Source organism: Moschus berezovskii, chromosome 7, assembly GCF_049115385.1.
Source record: "Moschus berezovskii isolate FMDL1 chromosome 7, NW_MosBer_1.0, whole genome shotgun sequence".
NCBI classification, from domain to species: Eukaryota; Metazoa; Chordata; class Mammalia; order Artiodactyla; family Moschidae; genus Moschus; species Moschus berezovskii.
In genome coordinates this window covers 59,738,927-59,754,029 of record NC_142466.1, presented here as the reverse complement: position 1 = coordinate 59,754,029, position 15,103 = coordinate 59,738,927, and the positions used below count along the sequence as shown (strand labels likewise).

The 15,103-nt window shown below is 44.3% G+C and overlaps 1 protein-coding gene across 6 annotated transcripts in view; it reads right to left on the bottom strand.

The window, feature by feature from the left end:
- GCNT1 (glucosaminyl (N-acetyl) transferase 1) overlaps positions 1-14,813 on the bottom strand; it is a 46,542-nt gene extending 31,729 nt beyond the window's left edge. For 2 of the 6 annotated variants that reach the window (XM_055426914.2, XM_055426913.2), the window contains exons 1-2: positions 14,679-14,813; positions 13,721-13,843 (exon numbers count right to left, since the gene is read on the bottom strand). The gene's annotated coding sequence lies outside the window, so the exon portion shown is untranslated. Of the gene's footprint in view, positions 1-13,219; positions 13,665-13,720; positions 13,844-14,005; positions 14,633-14,678 lie in introns of those variants that run through there. The other 4 variants (XM_088837943.1, XM_055426915.2, XM_055426916.2 and 1 more) reach the window with 4 other exon arrangements.
- Positions 14,814-15,103: the final 290 nt, after the last annotated feature.

Genomic DNA, 15,103 nt, shown 5'->3' with positions numbered 1-15,103 from the left:
ACTTGATATATAGTGAACCTTCAATGAACATTAGCAGTTTATTATTATTGTTTATATTTCCTCACGTGGACACTGTTCAAATATTTAATTCATATCTAACCCAGGGATCGAACCTGCATTGCCTGTGTCTCCTGCATTGCAAGTACATTGTTTATCCGCTAGGCCATCAGGGAAACTTGTAACTTTTTTCAGAGACCCCCAAATAAGAAACTGTATTTGAAATTTATTAACAAATACCTAAATACACTTAATTTAACTCCACAGGAGCAGCTATTATACAAAACACTATATTATACAAAAAGCTATTATACAAAACCTATTATACAGGTTCTGAGGAAAATGCATCTCCCTAATCTCAAAGAATTCACACAAAGGTTATTTGCTGAGCCTTCTAGGGAAAATTATAGGCTTGGTCAAAAAATATAGTAAAAAACTATTTTGGAAACAATGCATCTATTGTAAAGCTGAAAGAAACCTAAGATTGCATCTATTCCTGCCAGAAACACCAGCTCTGGGGGCAGTTACTAGGTTGTGGAGGTGGGGTAGATTCTGTGGTCCAAAAAATTGCAAGAAATGTGGTCAGAAAGAAAGTTAGACAAGATGCTGCATTCCTGGGCTTCTTCCTCGTTATAGTTCTTAAGATGGCAATGCTTACCATGAATATTTAAAGACAGGATAAGGGATAAGAGTATTCAGCATTTCCCAAACTTATTTGACCAAGAACAAACTTTGGAGCCACAGATTACCAGCCCATAAGGAAAAAATTCAGCTAGTCCCAAGTCCCACCCTCCTCTTTAACTAAAGAAGCTCGGTCACAGGGAAACAAGTGACTTTTCTAAGGGTCAACAATGAGGGGAAGGCTGAGTGTTCGCTCTGAATTCACCCTTCCAGAAAGTGCCTTTTCACACTCTACTGCTTTCCCTCAACCCAGTTTGGTGGGAGAGAGGAGTTGGGGGATAGGAGGGGACCATCCACAGAAGCCCAGATGGGAAATCTGATTCCTATGTGGTCAATGGCCATTGAATGTCTTTTTTTTCCCATCTGCTTTCAATACAGGTCAAATTTCACAACCAAAAACAGGAAAAAAAAAAAAAATCTGTGTGAGTCCAACAAGAAATCTAGTGTATTTTTCTTACATTACACTATATTTTTAACCTCCCCATTCCACCCCACCCTCAATAGTATTAATATTAACAAGGAGCATGGCCAAGCTTCCTCGTAAGGCTGACTTTCACCATGTCCCAAAGTCACATCTACCATCAAACACTGGGCCCTTTGCTAATGGGTCCAATTCAGCGCAGAGGACAATCCTACAAGTGACCAGAAGCATCTAAGGATGTTACAGAACAAAATTCGCGTCTATGCATCTGTGCCAATCTACTGACACTGGGCTATGGTGAAGGAAAATGCATCCTTTATTGTTAAGTCTGGGGCTGCCAAAGCTCAAGAAACCCTGAACTCCTCAATGGTTTGGAGGGAACAGTTTTTATTGGCAAAATTTGGGGATAGGTCTGCAGGGTATGAAACCTTCCTCTGATCGGCTGGGGCTGAGGAGGAAACAGGGTGGTGTCCCAACAATCTCAATCATCAACCTCCTGACTCTAACCAGTCTGGGGCCCACAGACCTGTTCTCAGCCTCAAGTTATCACCCTTCACCTGCGTGGGAGGCCATGTTACTGAAGAAGAGCTCAGAAATCCCTTCGGGAGGAACAGGGATGGCTGCACCATTGTCTCCTGACTGCCTCTCCTTTGTTTCTGTTTACCCTCACCCCTCTAATGAGTAACTATTTGAATCTGCCCTTTGGAACTCAGGGAAGGTCTAGGAGGCTAAAATCTTTTTCCTACAAGCAAGAAGTGGGGGTGAAGAGGAAAAGTTAGAATTTTACATAACCTCCTATTCCTTCTGCCTCTGTAACTCAGCTTGCTCCTCGCAAAGTCTGGATCATGTACGTCTCAGAAAGTGGGGACTCGCAATACTAGGAACTGGAGTTTACTTCACTTACCCTTGTCCTGCTCTTTGCAATCGTCCAGCCCCTGCAAACCCACAAACCTGCTTAATCATGCCTGTCCATGTATAAAACTCTGTTTGGGGTTGAGCTTGGAGTGTTAACTCCTCTAGGCCCGCTGGCATAATAATCCTGAGTTCTCCAACCCTCCAAGTGGGGTGCTTGGTTTATCAAGTACTGGTTTCTGCAAGTGGCACAGAAAGGCTTTGTCCTTGGGAGGGCCCCACAGGGCCCTGATTCGTTTCATGAATACTCAAAGGCACTCATTTTGATTTGTGCATGTGTTTGAAAATCTTGGCTTTTTGTTTTTTGTTTGGCCAGGCTGTGCAGTGTGCCCCATCTTAGTTCCCCCTCTGGGGCTAGAACCTGTGCCCTCTGCAATCAGAACTTGGAATCCTAACAATCTTATCCAGGTGAGATCAGGGTGCTCCATCTATGTGGATGGATTAGGGATATTCTAGAGGCATGTCCTATGTTTACACCAAAAGGACACATTCCTGAGTCCAGCTGCTGATTCCTTGACTCCTACACAATTAAGTTTGTCAGCTGAATCTAACAGTAAGCTGAAACCTGCTGGAATGTTTGATTCCCTGTGCCTCAAGTCAGTTTCCTGGGAGGGGCAATCAGAGCCCCAAGACAGGACACAGCTGACCTGAGACTGGCTTTTTAACTTTCACCTGCCTGAAGAACTGCAGCCCTCCACCAATTTCTGCTTGACAAAACTACCCAGACTGGCTTGTGTGGGTTCATGGACCTCAGCACTGACATGGTTAGTTTATAAAAGGATGGACAGTCACAAGACTGAAAGCATTTACCTGTCCCAGAGCAAAGAATTGATGATAAGATTTCTGGAAATTCCATGGCTTGTTGTGTTTGTATCTTAAAGTGTTCAAACAGGCTTGTTGAAAGGAAGTTTATGTACACATTTCAAGAGAAATAAGACAGTATTCAATACTTTCCAGTGTGTGAACATTTATTTTTACTCTTATAACAATTTCATTTTCCATGGAATGAACTACAGGAGCATAGGGAACAGGCAGTTTTAGATTAAAGTTTACAAGGAAGCAAGTGTTCAGACTACTGTGGGGCAGGGGGTGGGGGAGACAGCAGTTTGGCTCAAAGTTTTTAATGATAAGCTTGCAAATTTTTTACTACGAACAACTCAGAGTAAAAGCTCTGAGTAAGTACATTCAATATGTGCATATTTCTTTCAAAATTACAAGTACTACTGTATGTATGTATCTTTAAATGATGTGCATTTCAAAATAAAAAGATGAAACAGTTAATTCAGTTCAGTTCAGCTTAATTACGACAAAAACTTCTTGCTCACTACAAATTTGTAACTAATATTTGTAATGGAAGCAATAAATTAAACATGCTTCATTATCTTTGAAAACCCAAGTTAATTACTTTGCCATCAAGCACTTGAATGACTGCTTCCAAGCTCAGTGTCCTGTAACATTTTGCATTAATGGCCGTCTAGGGTGACAAGGATACAATGCAAAAAACAGAAGAACACTCTTAGCTCTCCTTCCTAAATCTGAATACTTCTCTGTCTATCCACCAGTTAGACAAAGCTCCTTGATGAGATTCAACTGGTAAGTTTCAATCAATTGTTCTTGCAAATTAGTCAGGTGTCACTTTTTTTTATAAATTCAACAAATAGATTCGAAACTTACTGACACTCTTCACCTAAAACACTTTAACAGGTAGACAATTTTGCTTCCAAGCTTTTTCTTTGTGGAGGGGGAGAGTTTTGATTTTTTAAAAACTTTTTATTTTATATTATAGCCAATTAACAACACTGTGACAGCTTCAAGTGGACAGCAAAGGGACTCAGTCACACATATACATGTGCCATTTTCCTCCAAACTCCAAAGTTTCGATGACTTATAAATCTACCATATATCTTGGCAACATGTTCACATTCAATGCAAACATTTCCAAATGGTTATTTCCAAATGCCTCTGTAGCATAAATTACTTTTGAAATGTAGTCACTCTCCCTCTCCTTGTGTGAACTTCACTTTTATCTTGGATTGTTCCTGCTCTACCAAGTAACAACAACTACTGATGTGTGAGGGGTCTGTGTGTGTGCACGCGTGCTCGGTCACATCCCATTCCTTTGTGACTCTCTGGACTGTAGCCCACTAGGCTCCTCTGTCCATGGGACTCTCCAGGCAGGAATACTGGAGTGGGTTGCCATTTCCTTGTCTGGGGGATCTTTCCGACCCAGGGATAGAGTCTGCTGCGGCTCCTGCACTGGCAGTCAGATTCTTTACCACTGAGTCACCTGGGAAGACAATCGCAACTACTGACAGGCACAGCAAAACTGGGAAGGGGCAATTTGGAAACTGTGTCTTTTGCTAAAGAAAAACGCAGACACCGGTAAACTCAATTACTTAGATGTGTGCCTGCAAGAGAACCAGGGAAGATAAGTGGTGGAAAGATGGTCACACCCCCTGCCCAGAGCATTACAATGGATGATAAAGCATCTGCCATCTGAAGCTGCGATGCTTTTTGGACACATATCCAAGAAGGTGATTGCTCAACTTCAGCCCCCTGTGCTGAAGGGAGACGGGTGAGAATGAATCTCAGGATACCTGTATCCCACTCATAGGCAAGTCTCCATTCACGTTTGAGAGGTGCCATGATTTAAAGCCTCTGTGTTTATAAAACCTCAAAACTCCATGACATTGTCACGGCAAACTGCAACACTTCCCAATACACTTAGGGGTCAGGTGAGGATTCCTCACCTCCTCCTGAGAAAATCACACGCCCCATACAAGATACCACATCTAGAAGGCACCACTGACAACAGAGACTTGCGATAATTGACTTACTTTCTTAAATGTTTACAAAATTATAAATACAAGGTTTCATACTTTCCTTCAACATCCCATAGAATTGTCATTTGCCTCCTTCTTTGGATGCTAACCTATTTCATTCATAAGGGTCTGGACCTAACTGTTCATACACAACAGGCAAATTCCAGGCAGTGGGCTGGAGCTTAATTGGGCAAATGGTTTTAACTGGCCTGGTATCCCAGTGAGCAGCTCTCAGCCTTGGCTGTACACAGATTAGAACCACTGGGAGCTTTCAAAGAATACCAATTCCCTTACCCGAGAGATTCGATGGAGTTAGTCACTAGTTTGACTTGAGTGCCAGGAATTTTAAAAGCTGCCAGGTGTTCCTATTGTACAGTCAACACTGAGAACCTGGACACATACCTGCAAACTGACAAAGGAGCTAGGGAATACCCTTCCCCTCCAGCAGCCTGCCCGGCACCCACCCAGGGGCCTTGATGTTCATCAAAAGTAAGCTCTCAGATGATGCCTTCAGTCATCAAGTATAAGGTCAAAGGCAATTTCAAGAAAAGATAGTGAGAGGCTATATCAGGTGTATGGGACTGAGCTGTTTTTACACTTCTGACACCAACGTGGGTTTTTTTTTTCCCTCCAGACACCAGCCAATTCTGACACCAACTGGGTACCCAAATATTCAATTCTGTCATAAACTAGCTGGAGTTAGCCCAGACCCCACATATTATGGGCTTAGTCCCACAAGAATGCCCTCTGCAGGCATCAGCTGCAAATGGGGTGCCCAGGCAAATTATAAATTTGGGGGTTCTGTGAATTCAGGGCTTCTCATGAATCCAAAGGTGTGAAAATTTGCTTCCACAGCTAAGATTCCAGAAAACATTCTACTTACTACCACAGTTTATTAGAAAGAATACAACTTAGGAACAGTCAAATGGAAGGGATACAGAGGGTAAGGTATGGGGGAAGGGTGCCAAGCGTCCCGGCTTCTTCTCTGGACAGGCTGCCTCTACCAGGACCTTGATGAGCCCATCAACCCAGAAGGTCTCCCAACAGCTTCTCCAAGTGTCTGTGTAACTCAGTCCCGAGCACCTCTTTCCCTTCCCAGAGGTCAGCTGTGGGGCTGAAAAGTCCCCAACTTCGAATTACTTGGTCTTTCGGGTGACCCTTGATTATACAGTGGAAGTGACAAACAGATTCAAGGGACTAGATCTGATAGAGTGCCTGAAGAACTATGGAACTATGGTCGGAGGTTCATGACATGGTACAGGAGGCAGTGATCAAGACCATCCCCAAGAAAAAGAAATGCAAAAAGGCAAAATGGCTGTCTCAGGAGGCCTTACAAATAGCTGAGAAAAGAGGTGAAAGGCAAAGAGAAAAGGAAAGATATAAGCATCTGAATGCAGAGTTTCAAAGAACAGCAAGGAGATGTAAGAAAGCCTTTCTCTGTGATCAAAGGAAGAAACAGAGGAAAACAACAGAATGGGAAACTAGAGATCTCTTCAAGAAAATCAGAGATACCAAGGGAACATTTCATGCAAAGATGGGCTCGAGAAAGGACAGAATGGTATGGACCTAACAGAAGCAGAAGATATTAAGAAGAGGTGGCAAGAATACACAGAAGAACTATACAAAAAAGATCTTCACAACCCAGAATACCACGGTGGTGTGATCACTGACCTAGAGCCAGACATCCTGGAATGTGAAGTCAAGTGGGCCTTAGAAAGCATCACTACGAACAAAGCTAGTGGAGGTGATGGAATTCCAGTTGAGCTATTTCAAATCCTAAAAGATGATGCTGTGAAAGTGCTGCACTCAATATGCCAGCAAATTTGGAAAACTCAGCAGTGGCCACAGGACTAGAAAAGGTCAGTTTTCATTCCAGTCCCAAAGAAGGGCAATGCCAAAGAATGCTCAGGTTACCGCAGAATTGCACTCATCTCACACGCTAGCAAAGTAATGCTCAAAATTCTCCAAGCCAGGCTTCAACGGTATGTGAACCTTGAACTTCCAGATGTTCCAGCTGGATTTAGAAAAGGCAGAGGAACCAGAGATCAAATTGCCAACATCCGCTGGATCATGGAGAAAGCAAGAGTTCCAGAAAAACATCTATTTCTGCTTTATTGATTATGCTAAAGCCTTTGACTGTGTGGATCACAACAAACTGTGGAAAATTCTGAAAGAGATGGGAATACCAGACCACCTGACCTGCCTCCTGCAAAACCTGTATGCAGGTCAAGAAGCAACAGTTAGAACCAGACATGGAACAATGGACTGGTTCCAAATAGGAAAAGGAGTATGTCAAGGCTGTATATTGTCACCTTGCTTATTTAACTTATATGCAGAGTACATCATGCGAAATGCCAGGCTGGATGAAGCACAAGCTGGAATCAAGATTGCAGGGAGAAATTTACCAATAACCTCAGATATGCAGGTAAAACCACACTTATGGCAGAAAGTGAAGAGGAACTAAAGAGCCTCTTGATGAAGGTGAAAGAGAAGAGTAAAAAAGCTGGCTTAAAACTCAACATTCAAGAAACTAAGATCATGGAACCCGGTTCCATCACCTCATGTCAAACAGACGGGGAAACAGTGGAAACAGTGACAGACTTTATTTTTGGGGCTCCAAAATCACTGCAGATGGTGACCGCAGCCATGAAATTAAGACACTTGCTCCTTGGAAGAAAAACTATGACCAACCTAGACAGCATATTAAAAAGCAGAGACATTACTTTGCCAACCAAGGTCCTAGTCAAAGTTACGGTTTTTCCAATAGTCATTTATGGATGTGAGTGTTGAACTATAAAGAAAACTGAGCACCAAAGAATTGATGCTTTTGAAGTGTGGTGTTGGAGAAGACTCTTGAGGCTCCTTGGACAGCAAGGAGATGCAACCAGTCCATCCTAAAGGAAATCAGTCCGAATATTCATTTTAAGGACTGATGCTGAAGTTGAAACTCCAATACTTTGGCCACCTGATGTGAAGAACTGACTCAGTGGGAAAGACCCTGATGCTGGGAAAGATTGAGGGCAGGAGGAGAAGGGGACGACAGAGGATGAGATGGTTGGATGGCATCACTGACTCAATGGACATGAGCAAGCTCCAGAAATTGGTGATGGACAGGGAAGTCTGGCATGCTGCAGCCCATGGGGTCATGAAGAGTTGGACACAACTGAGCGACTGAACTAACTCTGGTGACCAGTCCCATCCTGAGGCTACCTAGGATCCCTCCCCACCCTCACCTAAGTCACACATTAGCATAAAATCAGGAGTGGAAAGGTGCCCCACTGTGAATGGTTTTTTTTTTTTAACACCCCTATCTGTCTGGACACACCAAGGGTTCTAGAAGCTGTGTCAAGAACCAGAGACAAACACCGAATATATATTTCTTATTATATCACAAGGGCCAACACTAATGCCAATCAACGTCATTCCTAATACTTTCCAGGAAGACTACCACAATGTCTGGCACTAGAAAATGCTCAATAAATACTGCGCTGACGAAATATCTGACTTTATACACAAACACACCCACCTTGGCAAATGGTTTTGCCACCTCCTTCAGAGAAAAAGTCCTCACAATTCTGGTCCCCAAATCTGAGACAACTTCATCCATCTTTTCCCTCCCACTTTTTATCAAAGCCCAATTTCCCACCTGTGTTCTCAAAACCATCTTCTTTCGCCTTCTCTGAAGCCTGGCCCTAGCATTTCTTTCTCACTCACACATCTTTACCCTCTTCCTCTGTACCAGAAACTTTCCATCAGCGTTAGAATATGTTCAAGTCTCTTCAATCTCAATTTGAAAAAACAAACAAGTGCAGGCCACAGAACCCCCAATTCCTGCCTACCTTGTAGGTGTGCCTGGCTTCTCAGTCTTATCCAGCTTCTCCTCTTCCTCTGAGCACAATGATCAAACTCTCCAAGGCCAGGCCCCTCCCCTTCTCATTCTACACCCCTCTTTGAGTGATCTTTTTAAAGCATCTCTTCCTCTTAGGAACTGAGCTAGCAGGTGTTCTGGAGATCTTTTTCATGCGGGTGTGTGCTGTGCTTAGTCACTCAGTCGTGTCTGACTCTTTGTGACTTCATGGACTGTAGCCCAGCAGGTTCCTCTGTCCACGGGATTCTCCAGGCAAGAATACTGGAGTGGGTTGCCATGCCCTCCACCGGGGGATCTTCTCAACTGAGGGATGGAACCCAGGTCTCCCACATTGCAGGCAAATTCTTTACTGTCTGAGCCACCAGGGATATGCAAGGACTATTTATCTGCAATGGCCCCGAAATATGTATTTCCATTCCAGATCTCTTTCAGGAGATCCCTCTGCCTACTCCCTGACTCCACCTGGAATGCCTCAAAAGCAAACAGACTCAAGTGGAATTACTTTCCCTCCCCAACCTGTGCCAAACCCACTCCTCGCCTAGTCCCCTTCAACCGAAAATGGTTTCACCAACCTATCCCACTCAGGTATTTATGTCCAACTTTTAAATCATCGTTGATAGCTTCTCTCCAACAACTATACCCAAACAGTAACTACCTTCTAACTGATTTCTAACTATAAACTCAATATCTCTCTCACGCTCTCCATCCGTCCCCTATCTACTCCCCTCTCTACCCTTGGGTGACTGCAAAAGCCTTTGCACTATCGGGCCACACCCCATTTTCCCCCTCCCGGGCGTGTGCGCAGGCTATGCCCACACAAAGTGACTGGCTCAGGGGACTGCCTCTGGCCTGACCTAGTGGGACAAGCAGTACATCTTTTCTAATTGGTCCACCCAGAAGGGAGTCTTTTCCTGGTTTGCACAGACACCATATATGCCAGTAGGGCCTACCCTTCCAAACACAGCAGTGAGGATGATTATTTTTAAAACCCAAATCTAATCATCTTATCTCTCATTTAAAAGTTTTCAATGAGTTCCCACTACATTTTCATTAAAGTGCAAAGTCCAAAAGATGACCCAAGAGGCCTCATCCCAAGCTACATTCCTTCTTTGGTCTCAACCATTTCACCCTGGAACACTAAACCCTAATTCACCTGACTGCTACTCATTTTTAAGGCCTCATTTTAAGTATCTCTTTTCAAAAAGACCTATTGTGAGAAATCCCCTCCTCTAATCTGGGTTAGGTCTCCAGGTTAAACGGTCTCCAGACACTTGTGCTTTTCTGAAATACCACTTATGACTGTAATTGCCTATGTGACTATGTGCTTGGTCTGTCCCCCTGTCCTTGAGACACTAGACTAAATGGTTCATAGAGAACTTCTATCCCATTCACAGCTGTAGGCCAGAGTTGACAATGCCTAGAATCAAACAGGTGCTCAGTAAATAGTGGTTCAATGAATAAACAGGTCATTCAAGTTCACAGGACCCGCCTAACTAATCTGGCTCCCTCTTTAGCAAAAGAAAAATTCATCACAGGAGGAAGTTCTTAGTAAATTTATTGCACTGATTTTCAAATACACATAGAATCTTGATGGGAAATATTAGTACAATCAATGAATCAGAAATTCTGGGTGCTTAATGGTAGCAGGAGCAGTTCTCTGGATTTGTATTTGTGATTATAATCCTCTTTCAAGCTACCAGGACCAGTTTCCTGTGTGCAATCACACAGGACCCTATACTCTGCTTAATGCTCAGTTGTCTGTTGCCATCTTAAAATTCATAATGTTTAAAGAAGGGGCCCCACAAACTCTGTAGCCAGCCTAGAGCCCTACAAATTAGTCTGATTTCTGCAAGAGGCCTAATGAATAGCCAGTCCCTAGCTAAGGATGCCGGAGAAGGCAATGGCAAGCCACTCCAGTACTATTGCCTAGAAAATCCCATGGATGGAGGAGCCTGGTAGGCTGCAGTCCGTGGGGTCGCTAAGGGTCGGACATGACTGAGCGACTTCACTTTCACACATTGGAGAAGGAAATGGCAACCCACTCCAGTGTTCTTGCCTGGAGAATCCCAGGGATGGGGGAGCCTAGTGGGCTTCCGTCTATGGGGTCACACAGAGTCGGATACGACTGAAGTGACTTAGCAGCAGCAGCTAACGATGCATCTTTTATAAACAAGGCAATGTTTTCAACCTTCCTAAGGTCTATATTGCAGGATTACACACGAGGATTATACTTGCAGGACATTTTTTTCTTCTGGTAAGTAAAATCATATATTACTTATCATTCTCTTCCATAAAATTAGTATTTCTCAGACTACAGAAACACATAGTTTTCCTAGCTATTGATGTTAGGCAAAAAAAAATTTTAATTTATTTTAAAACTAAATTCTACTCTAAACATAATTTACACCAGGTCTCATTATTAAATTTTTGCTTAGAATTTTGTTTGATGTTCTTATATGAGAGACTGTTGATTTTTTCAAATCAACAACCATCATCCATTAATACTCCATCACCTTAAAAAACAATTGAAAGACATCAAGCAATTAAAATGAGAAAAATGAAAACTGCTGTAGGATTCCTTTTTAACTTCCACATTTTAAATTTTAGAAATTTGACAGCCACATCAAACACTTAAAATTTCTTTGAAGACAAAGTCTGGCAAGATATACATGGCCATTCAGAAAGAACACTGATTCAGTCATCTTTATTATAAAAATATTTAAAGTGTTAGATAGCTTCTCTAGTCATTAGAAGTTTAAAGTTAATTATGTTCAGTATACAGTGTAGTTAATATATGTCTAAAGCATTTTAAATATTCGCTCATTTTTTTGGTCAACTAGGTAACTACGCTCCCCAGGGGACATCTAACAATGTCTGGAGACATTTTTGGTTGTTATAACTAGATGGAAGGGACCAGTAGCATCCAGTGGGTTGAGCCAGGAACACTGCTACACAGCTTACAAGGCACAGGACAATCCCAACAGGAAATTATCTGGCCCAAAACATCAGAAGTGCCATAGTGAAGGAACTCTGGTCTAAGCATATACGTATTTGCCACATATAGGCAACAAGGACATATAACAACTTTAAGCCATGTCTCCTGTGTCAAAGCCAGTGTGGTTAAAAATACAGACAGACCCCAGGAGAAGCACCAGATTTATAAGAACAGTCATTTGGGAACTCCCTTTCTAAGACAGGGAGTAAGGCAGCTGACAGCTTGAACTAGAACTATAAATAAACAGTAACACAATTCCCTGGTTGGCCCATAAAAAACTACTTTTGTCAGTGCAGGTGACCTAACCGACACGTCATAGAAAATAGAAATTGAGACTGAGATCACCTTCAATAGTATTAATTTGTTTCCTGCCACCTCATTTCAGAAAAACGTACAAAATATATCTCATAGGTCAGAATTTTTCATTCACTTGAGAATGTGATCACCAGGTATAGCAATTTATAAGAGATTTGAAAACTCGATGAATAAACCAAATTTGATTTGATTTCTTGTGTTTTAAGAAAGAAAAAAAGCCAATATTTAAAGTCACTTTTAATGAAGTTTGTTCAATTATTGGGTAGGGAAGCTCTGGTCACGCTGGGCTAGAATTCCTGTACGGTTGGAGGGAGAGAATGGCTGATACCAGCCCAGGTGTTGGCAGGTCACCTGGAACCAATTACAGTCCATTTAGCTCTCCCCATGAATTACCTATTTAGTTCCTGTAGATTTGGAGTGTTTTTTTTTTTTTCTGGCCAAACCAAGCAACATGCGGGGATCTTTGTTTCCATATCAGGGACTGAACTGGTGGCCCCTGCAATGGAAGCTCACAGAGTCATAACCACTGGACCACCAGGGAAGTCCCTAAATTTCATTCTGTACATAGTTGATCCTGCTTGTGTTCAGTCACTAACTCATGTCTAACTCGACAATTTGGACTGTAGCCCACCAGGAGACAGTTCATAGTTCTCAAGAAAAACAGTTCTTTAGTGTTAAGCAACAAAATTGCAAATAGAAAAGAAGACTTCTCCGGTGGTCCAGTGGTTAGGAATCGGCCTGCCAATGCAGGGGACACGGGTTGGCCTCCTGGTCCAGGAAGACCCCACATGCCTCAGAGCAACTAAGCTCGAGCGCCACAACTACTGAGCCCATGTGCCGCAACCACTGAAGCAAATGCTCCTCAGCAAGAGAAGCCACCAAAATGAGAAGCCCCTGCTGGCGCCAACTAGAGAAGTCCCTGCAGCAACAAAGACCCAACATGACCAAATAGTAATAAATAAGAAGTAACCAGTTACTGGAAGCTGTCCTATAATTAATCGAGGATGAACTATATTTAATGAAAAATGAAATCCAGTACATGTTTAGGGCCAAGGCTGAGAAGTTACTTTCCAACGTCAGGCCGAAGGAAAGGTAGAGGAGCTGACTGGAACCTTCCAACCCTCACCATGAGATGGAAGGGGAAAAAAAAAATCAACTTCTTTTATCTACCAGTAAAACTCTGTAAAAGTAAATTCACCGTGTTTTACCTTATTTTTAAACATGGAACAGTTAGCCATTTCTGAGAACTCCAAAGTTTCCCTGAAGGACCGTCTTGAAGGCCTGTTAAAAATCCGTGAAGGCTTAATGATTAAGCCACAACAGAAAGCCATTTTCCTTAATCCGGGGCAGTGGGGCTGGAACTGCCCGGGCTCCTAGCAGGTAATTTACACTGATCTTTAAAAACCATTCAGCCCTCTTCCTCCCCTCTGTAAAACAAATCTGCCCTTCAGAACAGCTCTAAAAAAGGGGCAGGATGCCTAGAGACGCTTACAAGTGTCTGGCCGGATGCTCACCTAACCTTCACCAAATGCAGACCACAAAAAGCTGTGGCCTTGTTCTCATCTCCAGGCACCACGCTTTCTCTGAACACTGTATATCCCCTCAATTTGCCTCTTGTCCTACTACTTGTAAAATGAAGACTCTCTTCCTCCAGAACGAAATAACAAAGCCAACGAGCGTGCAGGATGCCAGGTGACTACAAGACTCACCTCCAACGGGGCAGCCCACAAGGCCCAGCCTGGATGTAAGGGCGACCTATCATCCACCCAGAAAGATGAGAAGTGTGTAGCAGGCTGGGGTGCCTGTGTTTTGCCGGGCATCCAGGAACAGAGCTGCAAGGCAGGGGGCAAAAGAGCTGTGAGGGAGAGCTTCTTCCACCTTAAAAAAAGCTTATCAACAAAAACTGGAAACATCTGAATCAGAAACTGGGCGCTAACAACACAAAACCAAAAAGAAACCTAGGAAGGGAACAGAATGCGTTCAAGAACAATCACCTGTTTCAACACAGAGCCAGCAGCGCGCGTTTTCCAGACGTGGCGTGAAGCCTCAGAGCAAACAGGAAGATGGGGAGACGCGTGAGCGCTTCGGAGCCCCTAGAGCAGCGTCTCTTTTCCAGTGGTTAGCCCCTAGGGTGAGTCATTTAACATCCCGGGGCAGGCTTCTTTATCAGTAAAATGGGGGTAATAAATACCTCTCTGCAGGGCCACGATTAGGATTAAGCGAAGTTCAAGTCTCTGGCCCCCAAGGCGCAACAGTGAGTAAACTGTTCGCTCCCGGCCTCTCCACGCCCGCAGCCGCCAACTCCCGATTCCTAAGCTACTACTCGCTACGTGAACCAAGGGGAAGACAGCAGAAATAAGTGGCTTCCAGGTGATACTGGGCACCAAAGTCCTAGCCCCAGGCTCCCCGAACCGGACGGAAGAGTTGGGTCGAGGCAGGGCGCTCTGCACCACCCCCGGTCCCGGACGCACAAGCTGGAAGCGGATTCCCACCGCGCATCCTCTTTCTCCTGCCCCGGCTCCGCGTCCTCTTTCCCGGAGGAGCGGACTCCACTCGCTGCAGCCGGGCCCTGGCTAAGTGGTGGCTTCCTCCTTTCCCGCCGAGCCTTCCCATTTCCTCCCCTGCAGCCAGGCAGCCGAGCAGGAGACCTGGTGGGGCGCTGGTTACCTGCAGCGAGCGCCTGGCCCGGAAGACGCTGGAGGGTGCTGGGCAGCACTGGGACGCTGCTCCGCGCGAGGATGACTGAGCTCGTGGCGCCGGAGGAGCGCGCGGCGGGTCTCGGGCCGCCCACCCTCGCGCCCGAGCGCCACGCCTCTGGGCCCGCCCCTCTAGGCCCCGCCCAGCGCATCCCTGCCTCGCGGACCTCTGCCGCCGTCGGCCTTCTGGCCCAAGTCAGTGCGCCCTCTGGGCGTTTCGTTCTCTGTTGGAAGTGCTGGACTCTGCGTGCTTCCTCTTTCTCCTTCCTTAGGTTGACTTGGGTTCTTAGTTGGGAGAACCGCATAGAGCCTAAGCACTTGAGTAAGGGGTATTCCTGGGAGGCAGGAACCATGGGTAGCACTGTCTTTTCTGATTTTAAAAATAGGTTTTATAAC